This window comes from Eumetopias jubatus, unplaced genomic scaffold, assembly GCF_037043125.1.
Source record: "Eumetopias jubatus isolate StellerSeaLion01/CBP00866 unplaced genomic scaffold, mEumJub1_p1.0 scaffold_1, whole genome shotgun sequence".
Taxonomy (NCBI): Eukaryota; Metazoa; Chordata; class Mammalia; order Carnivora; family Otariidae; genus Eumetopias; species Eumetopias jubatus.
In genome coordinates, this window is record NW_028274807.1 from 31,959,124 (window position 1) to 31,974,272 (window position 15,149).

At 36.0% G+C, this 15,149-nt stretch overlaps 1 protein-coding gene across 1 annotated transcript in view; it reads right to left on the reverse strand.

Annotated features, from left to right (window-relative positions):
• ROBO1 (roundabout guidance receptor 1) overlaps positions 1-15,149 on the reverse strand; it is a 491,348-nt gene that overhangs the window by 81,425 nt on the left and 394,774 nt on the right. The gene's annotated exons all lie outside the window — the stretch shown is intronic.

The window sequence follows — 15,149 nt, forward strand, 5'->3', positions numbered from 1 at the left end:
AGAATTTTAATTAAGCCACATAGAAAAAATGTGAACACATGAAAACAGATAAAACTTCATAAACCTATCTAATGACGTCATAATCACACTATCTGCTTTCAAGGCTGAAACACTGGGCATTTTAATATAATTTTCAAGTGATACACACTTCATTTTTTAAAAAGATTTTATTTATTTGAGAGAGAGAATGAGAGCAAGAGAGAACATGAGAGGGGGGAGGGTCAGAGGAAGAAGCAGACTCCCATGCAGAGCAGGGAGGCCGATGTGGGACTCCATCCCCGAACTCTAGGATCACGACCTGAGCCAAAGGCAGTTGCTCAACCAACTGAGCCACCCGGGTGCCCTGATACATACTTTAAATACGGGAAAATGACTGGTTTGTTTTGCTCTTTTAGAAACAAAGGTAATAACTGCCAAATGCAGAACGTTTGCATATAGCCCCATATAAGCCACAATACATTTGACTCAATAAATAACTCCCACGTCTTGAAGCAAATCAAAATTAATTTAACCTGATATACATTCCTGCAGTTTAAATAAACTATGCCGAGCACATCTGCTGTTGTGAAATGGTACAATTTTAAAATAGTGACAACACAACAACAAAACAGAACGCAATAAAAAAACTTCCATCAGACCATAAACAGCCTTCTCAAGTTATTTCCCGGGCTGAATCAGAAATTACATTTCCTTAACGCCTGCCACCAGGGAAAAATAAAACACAAAGGAGTGGGGAAAGCTCGGGTGTCTGATGGGAGCACAGGACATTTTGGTACAATGTATGGTATGAAGTAATATATTCAAGCTCAATTTATGTTGCTTTGCTTTTGCTTTATGGGCATGCTCCGTAGTCCACGTAGAAGGATAAACATGTATGCTTTAAATAAAATACAGAATAATAAAAAAAAAAGAAAAGTGAAATAGAAGAGACAAACGTTCTCTTGCCTATTGTTACCATGTAAGCAAAATTTAAAGGTAACTCACTAACACATTTCAATGAGTGTTCCCTTCATGAGTGAAATAATTTGTCTTTCTTTTTTCACTCTAAAGAAAAAAAATTTAGGTATAACATTTCGTGTGCTCAGGCAAGGAAAGTTAAAAAACAAAACAAAACAAAACAAACAAAAAACCTTTTCTCAACTTACTTAGGCATGATCAATGTCTATGCTACCTAGACTTGAAAACAGGGTTTTTGAACCCTTCAAGATACTTTTTTTGAAATTTCTTAAATCATTCTTTTAATAGATTTCATGATTGGTGTCAATTCATGCTAATTGGTAAATAATATAATAGAGTCAAATAACGTATTATCAGAAGAAAGAGAAATAAACATTCTATGAATTTATTCTTCAAGAGTTCTAACCAAATGATTATTTTAAAAGAATTCTCCCCTCCTGAACAGTGCTTAGTATGTTCCTTGTGAGCAGAGAGAAAGTCTGAGAATTAGGTCTGTCTTTTATTTTTTTATTTTTTTTTTAAAGATTTTATTTATTTATTTATTTGAGAGAGAGAGAGAGAATGAGAGATAGAGAGCACGAGAGGGAAGAGGGTCAGAGGGAGAAGCAGACTCCCTGCTGAGCAGGGAGTCCGATGTGGGACTCGATCCCGGGACTCCAGGATCATGACCTGAGCCGAAGGCAGTCGCTTAACCAACTGAGCCACCCAGGTGCCCTAGGTCTGTCTTTTAAAGGACAGGAAGAAATATTTAGAAACTACCAAAAAGAGAACCTGAGAAACTGTAGCAATAAAATTTTGCTTTGAAAAAGCAAAAGGTTATAGAAGTATCTTTTAGGATAACCTGTGAAAATAAAATTGATATTAGATAGATACAGTTAAGAGTACGCCTTATTTACTTGTTTTTTGTTGTTGTTGTTTTAAGAGTAAGCCTTATTTAAAAGTCAAGAGACTACAGGAATGATTCCTCAAGATTTTCGAGTCATATATTTTTAGTAATTTAAAGTTCCTGAAACATCTCAAAAATATCCAACATGTTAGAAACAAGAAAATTATGAGGAAGCAGATCATTTAAAGTTTTAAAAGTGCTTTTCCCTGCTTAGAGGTTTTACCAGGGATCAAGTCAGAGGAGTTGAATCTTCCATTAATTAAAACCCAGTGTATTCAAGAACTTCTGGCTGATGTATTTGCATATCACATCAATGACAAATGACAAGTGGAAAATATTTCATAAAGTTATCTAAGAACAACATCTAACACAGAAGCTTCCAAAGCATCAGAGGTTTTTAGAGTACCCTATCTTGCATGATCATTTAAGCTTTTAACAACCACGATTATCAGGAAATGATGTCTCTTATCTAAATGAAAACCTGCCTGTCACAATTTAACCCCACTTTTTATTTATTCTATCTTCAGGAAACAAATACATGCCATTAATATCCTCCATATAAAATCCTTTTACTCACTTGAAGGAATGATCATTCTAAACTTTCTCTTCTCAAGAATAAATGATAGAAATTTCTTTAAGTTTTTCTCAGATTTCCTCTTTTACCATACTTCTCTCAGGGTCAGGTCAAAGAATTTTCTTTCCATACAGACATCAGGGACCTTCTACACAACAATCAGGGCCCATTATTGTCCAGTTAGGTATGTCCAGAAAGAAGCCGAGAAAAGCAGAGTAATTTGGGTCATGTTCATTCATTATCCTCTGAAAACTGTGGTTTATGGGCGGCCTCACTCCTACACTCCCCTAACTCTTGTCCATTTCTTTTCTTTCTACTTTAAAGGCTAGGAGAACCTCTACCCCAACTCCCTTTTCTCGTTAAGAAAGAGGAAAAGCCTGTCTGTCTCTATCGCTAATAAAACAATAAAACTATAAAATGTTAGCACTGGAAGTGACCTTAGAACTTATCAGTCTAACCCTATCCTTTTTGCATGAGAAAATGGGAACTTAAATTGTTCAGTAACTTTCTCAAGGTCACAGATGACTAACCAAAGACTGCCTTTTCAACTAAATTCAAGGCTTCTTGACTAAATTCAAGTCTCTGTATACATTTTCCTTCTGGTTAACCAGTTTGGGGAGAACTATATGCAACAGGGCATAAAAGGTATTTGGTTTTACATTTAAACTCATAAAATGTTTCCCTAAAACCATTACCATTAAAATAATTACTACCTATGTATTAAAACTTAATAAAATAATTGCTTATATTAAAAAAATCTTTAAAAATCATTAGCTATAGCCTTAAAAAGACATGGAAAATTAACAGATAAGAAGACAATAGGCTTAAAACCTCTTGAAAAGTTCACCTTTTTGGAAAAAAAAAAGTAATGTGATCATTTTTTAAGGGTGAGCCAATTGTCATCACTTCATACTTGAAATCATTATAAACTGAGTAATACTCTTTTTAAAAAAAATATTTTATTTATTTATTTGACAGAGAGAGAGCGAGAGCAGGAACACAAGCAGGGGGAGTGCGAGTAGAAGCAGGCTTCCCGCTGAGCAGGGAGCCCGATGCGGGGCTCGATTCCAGGACCCTGGGATCAAGACCTGAGCTGAAGGCAGACGCTTAACGACTGAGCCACCCAGGCGCCCCCTGAATAATACTCTTTTGAAAGGCAAGAACAAATTGTATTTCCACACAATTACTGTTATGGTAAATATGTTAAGTAGGAAGTAAAATAAACTCAAAAAGTAAATATGTATTTTTAAGAGGTTAAAAACTTGCTATTTTTTTAACATGGCAACATTATGCAGATTACAATCCATCCTCGGTAACATCTCTAAACTTTTTATATTTGAGGGAGTTTGGAAAGGGGTGAGGGATTAGAGAATTTGGCACAAGGCTGAGTTTGCTTAAAAAACACACTGCTTTCACCTAGATTATGTTATCTTGGTGGGGTTTATATAATTATAAAACTCTGGTTCCTGATTGTGTAAAAAAGAAAAAAGACAGCTTTCTTTAAACTATTTGGAGATACACAAATATTACATACTTGACTAATACTTTTTTAAAAAAGTTTAAAATGGAAGAATTTAGCCTTTCTCTTTCCCTTTCTCCCACCTTTCCTCCCCCCCTCGCTCTCTCACACGCACACTCGCTCTCTCACACGCACACTCGCTCTCTCACACGCACACTCGCTCTCACACGCAAAGTCACTCTCTCACACGCAAACTCGCTCTCTCACATGCAAACTCGCTCTCACACACACACTCAGAATAAGAGGCTTTCTTCCTTTTTTGAATGTGACATCAAAGGGCCCCCCAGCTGTTTGATTACTTTAAAATCTTCTAAGAATATACATTGTTCAGACAATAATCTTTAGGTATAAATAAGAAGCTAAGAGAAGCAAAAATAGAAGGAAGGAAGGAAAGAAGGAAAGAAGGAAGGAGGGAGAGAGGGAAGCTTTCTTCTATCTGCTTGTTATATACAGGAGAGAAGAGTCAGAAAGATAATAAATGTCTAAAAAAATATACAGAACCTACAGAAAGAGGGTTTTGTTTTGTTTTTGTTTTTTTTTTTGTCTGAGAAAATAAGGTAGCTCTATAGATACATTAAGTCTTCAGATTAGGTCTAATAAATACTGGGAGCAGCCAATCTTGATAACTACTAAGCTAGAAGACAAGAAGATAATGGGCCTAAATAATAGCATGAGTGACTTAGGGGAAGTACAGAAAAGAAGCAGTTAACAGTAAAGGTCACTGAACCATGAATTGGTTGCCAACTGTGATGTCTCCAGAGGTCTTTCAAAATGGGATTTATTTCCATTTGGCCACAACAGTTTAGCTATAACCCTGTCTGGTAAAGGAACAGAGTAGTTGACTCTTAAAGTGCTTTATATGCTATGATTTTAAGAGTATGGAAATTCAGAGGCAAAGCAGGATGATGGATATATCCCTCTGGGAAATACTCCCAATATTTTCCCTTCAGATTATGTATATACAAACATATACTCTGCTAGAAAATGTCCTCAAAAATATTCTTTTCAGCTAGTATTACCTTACGTTGATGAAGTACTTTGTACACATAGCTCATATGATAAATCCAGAAGATATAAGAAAATTCCAAGAAAATATTTACATAGTTAATGCAACAATGATTAAATTTTTGAAACTTTCACACCAAGATCTCAATTTTTGAAGAATAATGGCAAATATATTCAAGTTTATCCTTATAAGATAAAGTATTAAGATTCTTCACTGTTAGCAATGGGCGATATAATTGTTTTGAAATGTAATGACAGAAGACTGCCACAGTATGTGAGTCTAAAATAATTTAAGTATTCTAAACTCCTAGAATAACTCTATAAAAGATTTCATAGTTAAGCAAATTTATCTATGGTAAAACCAATCCTACTACTAAATGACTATGGAATTCTCCTAATTCACAGATACTAATTTTCATTATTAGTAACTAAATTCTAATGAATCTTTAAATTGATGTGATTCTTTTTTATTCTCATATCATTTTTTTTTTCATTGACTAGCAGGGCTCAATTAATAAATCTGACAGACTAGGATTGTAAACACCACATTCCAGAAGAAGGTGAATGAAGTAAAATAGTGAGTTATGAGACTCTTTTGGGAAGAAATGCATTTTTATTAAAACAGAGGAACACTCAGATTTTCAAGTAGTGAAGGTAACTACCTTTGAACTGACAGAACCCCGTCACTGTTACGCTGGAGAAATTACATGCATAGATCCTCATGAATGATAATATCTCTAACAATTAAAAACACTTGGGATTTTTTAATACTAGGTGTGATTTCTTTTGGGGGAAAAGACTGAGTTTAACTTAAAAGCCTGTCATTATGTCTTTCAACCTTTCAGACATAAAAATAGAGTGATGAAAAGGGGCATTTTTAGAATATATTTAATAGATACATAAAATGCTATGAACTTTTCCCCTCCACTCAAATATCTCCCATTCCTTGAGGATCACTTTTCTGGAGACAAGTCTGGTTGTCACAACTGAAGGGGGGGTGCCACTGGCATCTAATGGAGAGAGGCCAGGGACGCTGATAAACATCTGACAAAGCACAAGACAGCTGCGGGCCACAAGGAATGGTCCAACCCCACATGTTAACAGTGCCAGGAATGAGAAATCGTGCTGTTCAAATTGAAAGTTTAACAGGATAGTTGTGAAGAATTATTTTCCCACAAATATACACAAGGTAAGTTGCACAATGCCTGACGTATCATACTCAGAAAAAGTTATACTTTTTTCTTTTCCTTCCACTTCTAAAAAAGGCCACACTTTTCTCTTTTTTTTTTTTAAGATTTTTTTATTTATTTATTGAGAGAGAGAGAGAATGGTAGAGAGAGAGCATGAGAGGGAAGAAGGTCAGAGGGAGAAGCAGACTCCCCGCTGAGCAGGGAGACCGATGCGGGACTCGATCCTGGGACTCCAGGATCATGACCTGAGCCGAAGGCAGTCGCTTAACCAACTGAGCCACCCAGGTGCCCAAGGCCACAGTTTTCTTTAAAATATTTTTTATTTATTCATGAGAGAGAGAGAGAGAGAGAGAGAGAGAGAGAGAGAGAAAACATGATCACGGGAAGGGGCAGAAGGAGAGGGAAAGAGAGAAACAGACTCCTGGCTGAACAGGGAGCCCAAAGCGGGACTTGATCCCAGGACCCTGAGATCATGACCTGAGCCAAGGGCAGACACTGAACCAACTGAGCCACCCACGTGCCCGTTCTGAAAGCAGTTATTAAATGGTACAACTCAGTTATTTGCCTACTAAAGAGCCTGAAATTGAAATGCAACTACCTGACAATCTATGACCATATGTGTGCCACCTGACATAGGACCTCAGGATCATAATTTTGATGTTAATACTCCCTAAGTCAGTTTAGAAAGCCAGAAACCTGGATCTTTCTTCTCCCTCCTCCTGGAGATGTACAATTCATTACCAAACCCTATAGCTTTTATTTCCAAACTCCTTGTGCATTTCATTTCCCTCTTTCTAACTCTGCTACCACCACTCTGGCCCAAGGTCTCCAACAGTGCTCAGCTGAACTACTGCTTTGCTTTTTTTCCAATCCAATCTCACAATGTGGCAAGAATGCTTAAAAACAAGACCAAAGTAAACTAACTGGATTGTAGTATGTTTCTGCTTAAAATCTTTCAATATGGTTCCATTGCTCCTCAAATAGAGAGGAAAATCCTTACCTTGGCCACTGCTCTTCAGTGTCTTCTCATATCACCGGTCCCCTTTCACCTCCCTAACGTAGCCTCAGAGGCCTTCTTTGTGTCCTTGAGTTTACCATGCATCATCTTACCTCTGGTCCTGTGTATGTTGTATCCAGGGATCCCTTCTCCCCACCCCACCCGAGGCTTTACCTAGTTAATTCCTACTTACCTTAGCTCTCAGCTCAAAAAACAGATCTCCAAGGAACTCCCCACTAAATCTGACACTAAATCTTATCCACAATGCCATATATTCTCACAGCAACCTCAATTTTCCTCCCATAGCACTTCTTATAGCTTAAAATTATACATTTATGTAATTATTCTATAAATGTCTATCTCCCAAGCTAGCCTATAAGCTCCATGAGGGTAAGGATTTAATTATTTTCGTTGCCATTCTTTCTCTAGAATTAACCAAATTGAGAACATTACTCCCATTGTAAATATCTGTTGAAAGAGTAAACAAATGACAGTCATGTTCCCATCTGAAAGTACTTTCGCCGTCCCTTTACAAATCCACTTTTTACATTCTGCTAATACTGTTGTTTTTTGTGTCTATCTCTCTTCTTCACTTGCTATGATAAGGCAGGACCCAGGTCTTAGTTATCTGTGCATACTGTTTTGTATATAGAAAGTGCTCAAGAACTTGTTCATTTGAAAATCTGGAAGCCTACCCTCAAATGGCATATTTCATAAAGGGTCTAGAGTTGAGGTACATAATGGAATAATGATACAATTACCCAACTGAACCAGATCAAGATCCTCTCCAGAATTAATCAGGTCTATCCTGAATAAATCACATAACCTTTCTACATCTCAGTTAAATAAAGAGCCATCACTTAGCGAACTACGTGTTAGTTCATACACTAGAAACTCTCCCAGCAACTCTGTAGGGTAGTGTCCAATATGCTATTTTTCAAAGGGAGGAAAGTGAAGATTAAGTAACTTTCTCTCCTTTTTTTTTTTTTTTAAGATTAAGTAACTTTTTAAAGGTCATACATCAGGTAAGAAATGGAGGACTGAAATTCAGGTCTGTCCAGCTGTTAAAATCCTTCCTCTTTTTACTACATTTTATGACTTCTGTGTTAAAAGAGTTAATAAACCTTATTCTAATATAATTTTGGTTCTGTTTTGGCCCCATGACCTACACCAAATAACTTCTGATAAGAAATTATTTACAAAGGAAATCATCAAAAAATGAAAAAGCAACTACTGAAGGGTGGAGGGGAATATTTGCAAATCATATACTTGATAAGGGGTTAATTTCTAAACTACATAAAGAATTTATACAACTCAATAGAAAAAATCTAATAAAAAAATGGACAGAAGATCAGAACAGACATTTTTCAAAAGACCTACAAATGGCAAACAGACACCTGAAAAGATACTCAATGTCACTCATCATCAGGGAAACGCAAATCCAAATCAAAATGAGATATCACCTCATCCTGTTAAAATGGCTATTATCCTAAAAGACAAGAAATAACAAGTGTTGGCGAGAATGTAAAGAAAAGGGAACCCTTGGGCACTGTTGGTGGGAATGTAAATTGGTACAGCCACTATGCCAAACAATATGTAGTTTCCTCAAAAAATTAAAACTAGAACTACCCTACGATCCAGCAATTTCACTTCTGGGCATTTACCCAAAGAAAACAAAAACACTAAGTCGAAAATATATATGCATCCCCGTGTTCACTGGCAGCATTATTTACAAATAGCCATGATATGGAAACAACCTAAGTGACCAACATGAATAGATAAATTGTGGTATATATACAATGGAGTATTATTCAACCATAAAAAAAAAAAAAAAAAGATATCCTTCCATGTGAGACACCACAGATGGACCTTGAGGGCATTATGCAAAGTGAAATAAGTCAGAGAAAGCAAGACAAATACTCTATGATCTTACTTTTATGTGGAATTTAAAACAAACAAACATGCAACAAAAAATACCAAGCTCACAGACACAGAAAATAGATTGGTGTTTGCCTGAGGCAAGGGTAAGGGGTAGGAGAAAAAGGTGAAGGGGGTCAAAAGGTCCAAATTTCCAAAAGATAAATAAGTCATGGGGCTATAATGTACGGCATGGCAATAATAGTTAATAATATTGCATAGGTAAAAATTGCTAAGAGAGTAAATCTTAAAAATCTTCATTACAAGAAAAAAATTATGTATTAATAATAATAATAAACACAGGCCATTATGTATGGTGACAGATGTTAATTAGACTTCTCATGGTGAGCGTGTGGCAATATAGACAGATATCAAATCACCATGTACACCTGCCACTACTATGTCATATGTCAACTGCACACCAGTTCAAAATTATTTAAATGCACAATTCATGTATTAGTATATTAAATTAACATGGACATATAATTACTCTTTTCACATGTGAGCGGGGTTCACACATATAAAAAGGTTTTGAGGAGGAAACAAATCATGTTATATTTTACATTCTCATGGAAAATCAATGTCAAAACAGCCAATTCCATCTCTGAAAAGTGATGTGATGCAGTCTTTTAGGACGACCACTATAAATGTCAAATGTATGTAGTCAAGCATCAAATGTACACGTTCACAGTTTACTATAGGATATCAAGACATCTCTGACCTCAGTTTCCTCCTCTGTAAAACGGAGCTAAAGTAAATTATTTCTAAGTCCCCATCCATGTCTAACATTCAAAATCTCTTCAATCAGGCACAGAAATTATATAATTTAACATTTATTCCCAAGAAACTTAAAAATCAGGGCAAAATTACTTATTATCAATTATATTTAATAATTTAGTACATTTTAGGGGAATAAAAAGGCTAAGGAAGAACCTAAGAGGACACCTCATCTCTTTACTAATGACCTAAAAGTACACTGAAATGGGTATTCCACCATCCACAAAGTTAACTTTAAAAGCACCTTTGTAAAATGGCCATATCTTTAAGCTTTAATTGTGCAATGCTCTAAGTTCTCTCCTAATAACATTGGCCACACAAAATAAATGTCCTACAGCTAAAGCTCACTTTAACAACCACTTATGGATTTTCCTACCCTCATAAATCTGTTATAAAGCAATTATTCAGCTGTATTTTGTCTTATACCTATTTTAGTATTTTCTACAGGTGTGTTTATACTGGCACATTATTTATCAAGTCCTGAGAATGATAGTTTAAAAGCAAATTAAAGTGCTCATGGTATTTTAATCAGTTTTGCAAACTCTGGGTGTGATATTATAAAGTAGTAACTTCCAATTTATACAAATCCTTAAAAACAATAAAACAAAAGGAAGCCTATTGTATGTTCAAATTATTGAAATAAGATTTAAAGGACACCAGCTGCCACACAATTATAAAGTGTAATGATTCTAATGCTAACCCTGATGTTTGGAATATGCTGAAATGATTTGTGAATCTACAAGAATGAATACTGTTCAGCATAATTAACACTGTATATACCTGTAAGATATTTGATATATACCAAATAATAAAAAAATCAATTCATACAAATGCATAAAAAGTCAAATTTTCAATTATCTCGCATATATAATTTATCACTGGGTTTATCATTTTTAAAAAAGGTGCCCTTAGTGTCAAGTAGTCTACAATTACTCTATTTATGACTATTCTCTTTTAAACAAGCATTGTCTCAAACACTTTACGTCCTAACAGCTCTGGATAAAAGAGAATATATCAATGTGAATTGACTTACAATTATTTACTTAACATTAAGTGATACACAATATCACATGCAATATCATACAATAATTCCATGTTTTAAAGTTATGTGAGATTGTTAGCAATGAATCTAATGTTGTAAACTGAGCTATCACTCAATGACTAGAGCAAATAACTATTTCTCTAAATTTCATTCTCAGAGTGAGCAATTCAGATGGTATAGGTTCACACAACTCTATTACATATTTCCAAATTGATGCCATTATTTCAGAATGTAGGTTGCTAAAGAGAGTCACTAAGTTTTACATCTATAACTGGGTGATGAGACAACCTCACCAACTGATATGTAGATGAATAAATCACAGGAAAGCTCAGAAGATAATGGAAAGCCCAGGATGTGCTATTTACTAGTGCGGGGCTGTGTCATTATTTGTCACAGAATCATCTTACATATCAATTATTTCTTGAAGCTGACTGCTGTACTTATTTCCTCAAATATGCACTTGGCATACGCATTGAGTGTTTCACATTCTCCGTAGGAAGGCCATGTGGTGACTGCTTTTCCTTTAGGTTAATGTTTAAGATTTTACATCGGTTTGTTTGAAATAACTGAAAGCAATCCAAAACCTTCTTGAATAAATGAAAGAAATCTAAGAGAACGTCACATCTCCCACAGTCATTAGGGTTAAAATGGCTATTTCTGGAAGGCTATGAGAACACAAGAAGTTCTTTACTTTATCCTTCCTATGGGGGGAAAAAAGGGAAAGGAATCATAGGCCATAATGCTGCTGGGTCTCAGTCAAATCCAACAGCATAAAAAAACCATCAGGAGTAGAGCTCGGCATCCTATTTATGCCACTGGATCAGAACAGCTAGGCGAGAGAGCCATTCTTATAAATCAGTCTCTTGTTAAATTCTGTAGTAGGACTTCATTAAAGCCCTTGGCTGATGGCATTTTACTTTCAGCCTGTTCACAAAGAGCTCAACTGGCAACATGGATTCTTTAAAAGTCTCTACTCACACATCTTCTTTCTTGAGATTGTGTTTTACAATCGCAAATCTCTTTTTCTCATCAGCCCCTCAAATCTTCTATGGGTTTTTTAAATCATTATTTTAACCACAAAACAAACAACAACAACAAATCACAAAAATACCATGACAGATTCTAGAAGGGAGGCATTTGGAGTAAGACTTTTGACTTAAGCAGTAAAAGGAACAATACATATATACAGGAGGTGGTAAATAAATTTAACATTGTGATGTGTGTGTTTTATATATATGTTATATAATGACATGTGCTTCATATGTGTGTGTGGGGGGGTGTACATAAACACACACACACATAAAATGTTCCCCAAGCCCTGAAGTACTATTTACTGCAGAAAGAATCATTCCCCAAAGAACCCGTCTGCTACATACCTTGTCAGAGTCTGGCAAACATGGCACACACATATCAAGGTTCTCAAAGTCATCAAGTAAAGCTTTGGGGGTCTTATAATACGTGTTTCATCAAAATGTTGATGAACTCACAGTTCTTAACCAGGATCTTGGATTATCGTAAACCTAACTTGAACCTGCAAAAAGGCCCCCTGACACCATTAGTTTTGGCTTTGACTCAAATAACCACATTAATGGGAAGAAACAATGTACTATTATACTGCGGCTTTTCTGAAATCAGCAATTTAAGCAAACAGTTCCAACAAATGATTTAAATGAAGTCTACATCAAAGAAGGGAAATTTAGGACTGAAGGGCCCAGTTTTTTTCTCATTACTTCCTTTATGCCTAGAAATCATAGGAGCTCTAAAAAGTCACACGACTCTTGCACAAAGATCTTATATGCTGATAGAAAGCCAAACATAGTGAACCCTATTTAAGGAAACCACAAATTTACAAAATAGGCCCTTTTCCCCCAGAGTTTGTTTTTGAATGCAAGTTTATTAAAGTTTATCCCCTACTCCTGGCAGTAAAATCCACAGAAAGCTATATTGCTTTACTTTTTACCTACATTTTAATTTTACATTCTGAAACAATTATTTACTGGTTCATTAAAAAAATGTCACACACACACATTATGTTACATTGTGTGAGATTAACATGTGGTTTGGTTATCTTCAAAGTTGCTATTTCACATCTCAGAAAATGGTGAAATGCACAAATGCACGCAAAGGTGCATTTCCTTTAATGGATTATGATTTCTGATCTATTGTCAAGACTACTATGGTTTTAGATCATATGAACGTTATTAGCGGAGACCATCTATCCAGTTTTTTAAATCTAGTTAATTTAATTGTTCCAATATATGGATTACATTTATGGGAGAAACAGTGAAGGTTTTCAATATTAACCATTCTATCAAGAAATTCAGCAGCACTGAACATACCAGGAGTGATAATAACTATTTTAAAGATCTAAGGGTATCTTGTTAATTATGGATCTGTTTAATCGAAGAAGCCAAACTGATTATTTGGTTCTCAAATACTTATCAAATACACATAATTAAAACAAATGAAAAGTATTTTTAACAAAATGCAGAATTTTTTTTGTATTATACTTCACTTGCCCATTGTTGCCCTAAAGCAACTAGAATAAAAATTAACATTTTCTAAAGATTTATTTATTTATTTTTAGAGGGAGGGAGGGAGGAAGAGAGAGACAGAAAGAGACAGACAGATGGAGATGGCGGAGGGGCAGAGGGAGAGAGAGAGAGAGAGAATACCAAGCGGACTCGCCAGTGAGTGCAGAGACTGATGTGGGGTTCGATCTCACAACCCATGAGATCATGACCTGAGCTGAAATCATGAATCAGACACTCAACTCACTGAGCCACCCAGACACTCCCCAAAAGTAACATTTTTTAACCACCTTGATAGTCATTCTTTATTGAAAATTGTTTATTGTGTCACTATGTAAAATATTTTAGGAAATGCACTTGTGACTCAGATCTGAACCCTTTTATAAAGCTAGCGATAGGCAGCTAAGAGCACTGAAGCTACATGAATTTTTGATTCTGACACATACAAAGATATACCACTGAAGTGACCTCCTCCTCATCCTCCTTCTTCATATCACCTTCATTCCTTCTACTTTTATTGAACATTTAAATGCTTCACACAGGGATGCCTGGGTGGCTCAGTCGTTAAGCGACTGCCTTCAGCTCAGGTCATGATCCCGGGGTCCTGGGATCAAGCCCCGCACTGGGCTCCCTGCTCCGTGGGAAGCCTGCTTCTCCCTCTTCCGCTCCCTGCGCTTGTTGTCCCTCTCTCATTGTCTCTCTGTCAAATAAATAAATAAAATCTTTAAAAACAATAAATAATGCTTCACACAATGTTCTAAGCATTTCATATTTATTAGCTCATTTAATCCCCACAGCAATCCTATGAGGGAGACATTTCACCCCCATTTGGCTAATAAGAAAACTGAGAATCAAAGATTTAATAGCTTGTACATTCAGCATTTAAATCCAAGTGAGTCTGTCAGAACAGAATGTGCTATTAATTCTACTCTATGGAATGTTTCCTAACAGTAGCAGGAAAACAAAAAGAAAAGATGTCTCCCTAAAGACTTTCCAAGGAAATATTAAGGACCAATTAATTTTCAAAGATAGATCTCAATATTAAGGAGCCACAGAAAATTATCTTTGCAGAAAAAGAAAACACTGACCAAACTATATTAATCAGTGACCAAAACATTCAAATCTCTATGGACAAAATAAATATTACTGAGAATCTGATGAATTTTTCATTGTTTTGGAAGGAGCTGATGAGAAAAATAATCATAACGACAATTGCTCTTGCATAAGCACTTCATAATCCTCAAACCACTTTTACGAGAATATAAATATTGTGTTAATCATCTTATTCTATTTCCTATCAGCTCACTGATGTTTACATTACATGTGCATTTATTTTTCAACAGATGAGAACCCTGAAATTCAGACAAGTTGAGTGACTTGCCCAGGATCTCACAATTGGTACATATCAGGGCAGCCCTTGATTCACCCACACAGAAAATGCTACCTGAGCGCCAAGGATGCCCCAAAGACTGAGAAGGCAAAGCAAACAAAGTGTTCTTCTAAGGAACTCAGAGTGAAGTGGGGCAGACATTAAGTAAGTGGCATCCAATGGGTACATGAATGGGGGAATCCGTAACCTGCGCTTGGGTGAGGACAGTGTGCCCCGCTTCCTTGAGGATGCTCACCTGAGCTGTCTCGGAAGGAGTCATTAGCAAGTAAAAGATATGGCAGGTGGGGGACAGGGCATTTTAGACCAAGGGACCAACATAAAGAAAAGCCCAGAGGTAAGCGACATGGTGGTACGTGCATGAAGA